Source organism: Theobroma cacao, chromosome 3 (genome assembly GCF_000208745.1).
Source record: "Theobroma cacao cultivar B97-61/B2 chromosome 3, Criollo_cocoa_genome_V2, whole genome shotgun sequence".
Taxonomy (NCBI): domain Eukaryota; kingdom Viridiplantae; phylum Streptophyta; class Magnoliopsida; order Malvales; family Malvaceae; genus Theobroma; species Theobroma cacao.
This window is the reverse complement of record NC_030852.1, coordinates 11,673,544-11,679,914: the sequence shown is the minus strand read 5'-3', so window position 1 is coordinate 11,679,914 and position 6,371 is coordinate 11,673,544. Positions and strand designations below refer to the sequence as shown.

Below are 6,371 nucleotides of genomic sequence, written 5' to 3'. Positions count from 1 at the left end.
AAAATAATGTAGTTGTTACAATGCAACCCTAAAAGGTATATTATCCAATAAAAAAACTACCCCCATTTGATAGATTACATACCACAACTGTCATTATTGTAGAATCATAAAATTAGATGAAACAAAAACATAAACAGTTTGTCAAGGATATTCTTCAATTCACCATCAAGCTCAACCATAGAATGCAAAAAATTTTCTCAACGATGCCTCAAAATAGAACAGTCACAATAAAATTCAATGCATCCCATATGTTAATTATGAATTTTTTCTTGTTTGTGAATATGTCAATAAAGAAATGATGTAGAGTTATTTTTAATTTTAAAGGTGGGTTGCATTAAACAAATTACACATTATGTAAAAGGTTTGAAAATAATATAAAAGAGTAAAGGGGTAATAGAAAAGAGTGAATTCAATAGTAAGGTCAAGATATTTGACCTCACTATAAGATCAATGAATAATGACCACTTGATTTATAGGATAAATTCGCAACCATGGATTAAAAGCTAATATTAAAACCGGTAAACACATTTAACTAATTTCTAAGAAAAAAATAAAATTAAAAAAAATTAGAGAGTCTAAGAGAGATGAAGACTCTCCCTAAGAGAAAAAGTTCTCTCTGTTTACTCCATGTGTTTATTATAATAACAAAACATTCCTTATTTATTGATGTCTAATTACATTACTTAAGTGTGCAAGATAAAGTTTAATTCTCTTAATAAACGTGATGTTTAAAAGCAAGTCAAAAAACTTACTCCTTTAGGAGATAAGTTAATCAATTAAAGAAGCAAAAAAGAAAAAACTCAGTGAAAACAAAATGTTCTTAATTAATTAATGTGAAACCTTAATCAGTTAAGGCAAAGTTGGACGCTACATTTAAAAGGAAAAGTGCTTTTCATAAATGGGTCTGAGGTATAAGGCGTTTTTAAGAATAGTCCTCCTTATAATTTTATCTGTTTTTAGCCAAGAGAAAAAAATATTGGACAAAATTGTCCTTAATGAAACCGACCCATTCGCTAAGCATCGCGCCTCAACCCCGAAACCTATTAACGAGTCAAGTATGTTTAGGTTTGTGCCTCAAACTGACTCATATTTTTTGAGCTTTCCTCACCAGACTATTCATCTCTGGAGTATTCCTTACCAGAAAAAAAAAACGTTTAAGCATTTTGAGCATTTTGGAGTAGTATTTGATACACGAAGAAAACTTGTGAGCGTTTTGAGCATTTTAAAATATTTTAGAGTGATTTTTGATATATGAAGAAAAACTTTCGAACATTTTGAGCATTCATATTTGTTAATTATGTTGTTAAATGGAATATGCTGTATCGTTTGAAGTTGTTCATTTTGTTAAATGGAATTCAGTAGTTTTGGTGATTTTGGGGAATTATGTGACTAGTTTTTAAGCATTGCGTAATTGACTTTGGGCATTACGTGACTGATTTTTTATAAGACATTGCGTGACTAGTTTTTGATAAGGCATTACGTGACTAGTTAATAGGCATAGCGTGACTGACTTTGGGCATTGCGTGACTAGTTTTTTATAAGGCATTGCGTGACTAGTTTCTGATAAGGCATTGCTGACTAACTTTGGGCATTGCGTGACTAGTTTTTGATAAGGCATTATGTCACGACCCGGCATTCCCTTCGCACCCGTGACAACCGCCGCGAAGTCTTAATAGACATTCATTACCTAGAATGTCAACCAAAACCTCGCAAGGCTCTTGCATCAGTTTTCCACTTCCCCTGTGAACAATTGTTACTAAATATCATGTTTTAAGAGAATATAAACTATTTTAGATCAAAAACAATCAAAATAAAATTTTTGCCACATAGGGGTATTTTGATCATTTTTATCAAAAAATTTCGAAACCTGATAAAAATACAACATATGGTAGAAAGATATCCATTTCCGATCAAAAATCTAAATCATCCATTTGGAGTGAAAAGTTGACTAATTAGACTAAATAAAAATATTCGATAATATATTTCATTTTCTTATAAAACTATGCATAAATAATTTTTGTAGCGTAAGAACAAAATAAATTCATACACATAGTGATACAGTAAACTAGGTATTCAAAATTATCCTACAGTGGCATATAGACCCCGAGATAACCAAAAGTGTGCAAGAATGTAGACCTACGATTTCCAAGGAAGTAAGTCCAAAAGAAATCCTTGATGAAATCGATTGCCTACAGACTATCCTGAACCTGAAATGGTTAAAAAGAAAGGGTGAGTTTTCATAAACTCAGTGAGTAAACAAAGTCTGTCATTAACTTCTAAAGCCGAGTAAATAGAGACAGTTAACTTTTCATCATACCATAATCCACAATAATTTGTACTTGTTTCAAATCATATAAAACAAAACATTTCATTATAATACACATCACGATTTATGATTTTCTTAAAAACTTGACTCGTGCCAAAAATCATACTTGATGATACCTTGGCCGAGGCATTCAACCGAGTCCGCCAAGGTTATTAAGTTAACAACTACTCATAAAAATATAGTTTAGCCATCTCTTGGCATTGGTAGAGTTCATCCTCAAGTGGTGGTTCGGAGTGAAGTGAATTCTATCGTACCTTAGGAGATATCCTTCACGCCTCTTATACTAAGGTAAATATAACGGGATTTACCGTGCCCCTCTAATAGGCTAGTCCACGGAAACTCGCCTGCAATGGCTAATTAAATAATCCACCAATCAATAAAATTTTGACAGCATAACGTGGCTAACATAATACTGCCTAGCCTGTTAAAGGAAAACAAACAGTTTAATATATTTCATAACTCAAAAACCCAACCACATATGTCATCACGTATCAGTTCATAAATCATCAATTCCAAACATAGGTACGTAAACTTAAATATATAGGCAACATCAAAGGTTGGTCTCCACATACTCACATTTTCAAAAACATTATTGAATTGTAAAATAAATCATAAACCTTATTCCTTAAATCGATTATTAGTCATAAAACATAAAATTCATTTAGGTTCAATATTCTTAAAATCATAAAAACGATTGCAAAAAATACTCTAGATAGATAAGATGAACAGTGGTTACTCACTTTGACTGGAATTTACAACACTCCTAGTCTCGATCCTCGAGTGCAATACCTTTGCCCTTATCCGAGGGCTCACCACCTATACATAATGTGCAACAAGAAATTTAATATACTTATGCTAAATTGTCACAAAACTATTCTATGTTCTATATGAATGCATGCAATGAAATGGGAAGTGTTCAGCTTATCGCGCACTATACACTATTTAATCGGTCTAAACGTCCAATTCGATTCCAATTAATTTATTGCACTTCTAGTACTCCCCAAAATTCCACACACTTCAATAAAAATATATTCTAAGTGCAATTACCAAAATATCCCTCATTATTGTGCAAATTGCTAACTAACGGGAGTAAAATTTTTCGATACCCGTTTTCGATTTTCGATATTCCTAAGCACCAAATACAATCTAAAGGGCAAGAAAAACAACCAAATTCATCATCAAACCTCACCCATAAAATTCGGCCAAGATAGGTTCTATAATGGGCATGTGGATTTCTTACTTAATTTTCATACTAAATGTTACTAAACACTTGAAAACACTAAGTTACCTTGAAATTCAACTAAATTCATCACCAATTTTCTCTCTCTAAATTTGGCTAGCATATTGCCCCTCATGAAAACTTGAATTTAATTCATAAAAAATGGAAAAGAATGCATGGGCAAGATGAATTTCAAGCTTAAGATTAAAAATCTTACCTTTAATCACCAATTTCTTGAAATTTCAACAAATTTTCCTTAGTTTTTCCTCCTTAGGGTTTTTCTTTTCTTTTCTTCTCTTTTCTGCAGGTGCTGGTCGGCCTTCAAATTCTGAGTGGAAGAGTATGGGCTGGTTTTTAAATGACAATATAAAAATATTTCATTTTTGACACATGTCACCTTTTTATTGGTCCACTTGTTTTAACTTAATTTTTAAGCCTTTTCTCACTACCACAAAATGCTCTAATACTTATCCATAGCATAAAATAATAATAGGTAAAATTCTGGAGCTTGACATATGTCATGGTGATGTAAAATCGTAAAATTCCAATTTTGCCCTTGCGGACTCGAAAAATGACATTTTTGCCCTTATGCTCGAAATTGAAAATTTTCACTTCTTAATCTCAAATTATACTCCAATTGGTCAAACTTGATCAAAATTTTCATCCAACTTTCCAAATTTGCCATCGAATGGTAAAATTACCATTTTACCCCTATGGTATGAAAATTCCTAATTGACTCCAATTTAATCCTCGAACTCCAAATCACCATATTAAGTCATTCTGGGATTTTAAAATTCTCAATTTCATCTTAAAATTCCTATTTGAACTAGTTTGACGCTTTAAATTAACTTAGTTGCATAACTAGTTACGATACTGATTATTTAACTATTTATGAGGCATTTTAACATGCAGATGTGTCATCAAGTATATGGATGTTGTGATGAGTATATAATGGAGTAGGGCTTGACACATTACGTGACTAGTTTCTGATAAGGCATTGCATGACTAGTTGATAGGCATTGCGTGACTTGTTAGTAAGGCATTTCGTGACTAGTTCGTAAGGCATTGTATGACTTAGGCATTGCTTAAAAATCAGTCATGCAATGTATAAAAACTAGTCACATAATGCCTAAAACCAATCACATAATGACTAAAAACTAGTCACACGGTGATTAAGTCAAGCAATACCTAAAAACCAATAAACTCAATTTTGGGGTTCTATGAATAAACCAACAAACTCAAGAACCTAAAACACATATTTTTTTTTACTAAGTCATGAAATTGTGCATTTCATAAAAGATAGGTTACAAAACTCCATGACCCTCCAAAGCAAGAGAAAATATATCCCTATCGGGAGGTCTTGCTCACTACTCTTATACAAAAACAAAATATACCCTTTTTACAAAATATTCCCTGAACAATTTCAACTCAAAATCTCATAAAAAAATCAAAATCCCTAGCAAACATGCTTAACAATCATTCCAATCCCAGACACAACAAAACCGTGAACCACCATAAAACCCATCAAACATGCTTTAGCTGTTTTTTCTCCCTAAGCAAAATCGCTGCCTGCAAAGAGCAAAATCGTTGTTCATCACCCTTAAAAACCCCAAGATCCACCATCCAAAAAAATAAAATAAAATAAGAAATAGCTTGATGTCATATCTGCGAATTGGATGGCGAAATAGACATATTTGAGCAGAGAGAGAAATCGAGATTTAATTTTGAAATTTTTATCTGGATGGCGGAAGAGAGAAAACTGAAATCATTTTAATTTGTTTGAAATTGTTTAAAGGGTATTATTGTCAAGTCATACCAAAAACTGGCTAAAAACAGTTAAAATTATAGAGACGGTCATTTTTGAAGTCACCTTTCTATGAAGGTCATTTCCCACAATTTCCTCTAAAAGGAACATAGAAAAGCTTTAATCAGTTAGCATAAGGTTTAATTGAGTAAGGAGGTACTAAATGCAAAACAAAAAGTTGTTAACCGATTGACCAAATGGGTTAATTGGTTCAAGTTCAAGCTTGAAGTACCCAAAAGCACCAAAATTCAAATTCAAAGTGATGATTGAGCATTAAAGAGCACCAAAGAAAGAGATCCAAATTTGAAGATTTCTTAATCAATTGAAGCATATTTTAATTAGTTTAGGATAAAGGAAGATAAGCTTCAATCAATTAAGGAAGCAACTAATCAGTAGAAAGAAAGTTAGTTAAATACAATGCTTGAAGGTGTTTCAAAACGGAAAGTGTTGGTCCCGTTAATATGTGCTAAAGGGGGGGTGAATAGCACAATTTGTCTCTTGATAAGATGAGGAACTAATTTCCAAAACAAGGAAAGTAAAAACAAAATAGACAATGGACAGTAATTTATAGTGGTTCGGTTCAAGACCTACATCCACTACCTTGATTATCCAACCAAGGATTTTTCCAACAATTCACTAAGAATCCGGTGAAATTCACAAGCTTCCACCAAGCTTTTACAATGGTTTTTTGCAAACTTAGCCACAACCTTTACACTAGTTTTTCTTGGGCTAAACTAAAACCCAAGATGGTTTTCCAAGGCTCAACCACAACCTATATCATTCAAGCTTTCCTAAGCTTGAACAAACCCTTAAAGTGACACCTTCACTCTAAGTATACAAGAAGAAGTGGTAAAAGAAAGTACCTATGATCACTGGATGATCTGATTGGTACAGGATTGAGTGCTAATCATAAATGCAAAGAGTAGGCGTTGAGATGCAGACAAGTGCAGTGAAGCTTTTCTAGTTTTTCAAGTTTCTATAACTCAAATCTCATTCAAAGCTTCCAAAAACTTATTTCTCAT

General features: G+C 32.6%; 1 long non-coding RNA gene across 1 annotated transcript; it reads right to left on the bottom strand.

Annotated features, from left to right (window-relative positions):
* On the bottom strand, nucleotides 2,031-3,802 carry LOC108661307. The gene is made up of 3 exons (XR_001927064.1): nucleotides 3,763-3,802; nucleotides 3,067-3,142; nucleotides 2,031-2,207 (listed from the first exon to the last, which is right to left on the bottom strand). It is a non-coding gene; the product is annotated as an uncharacterized LOC108661307 (long non-coding RNA).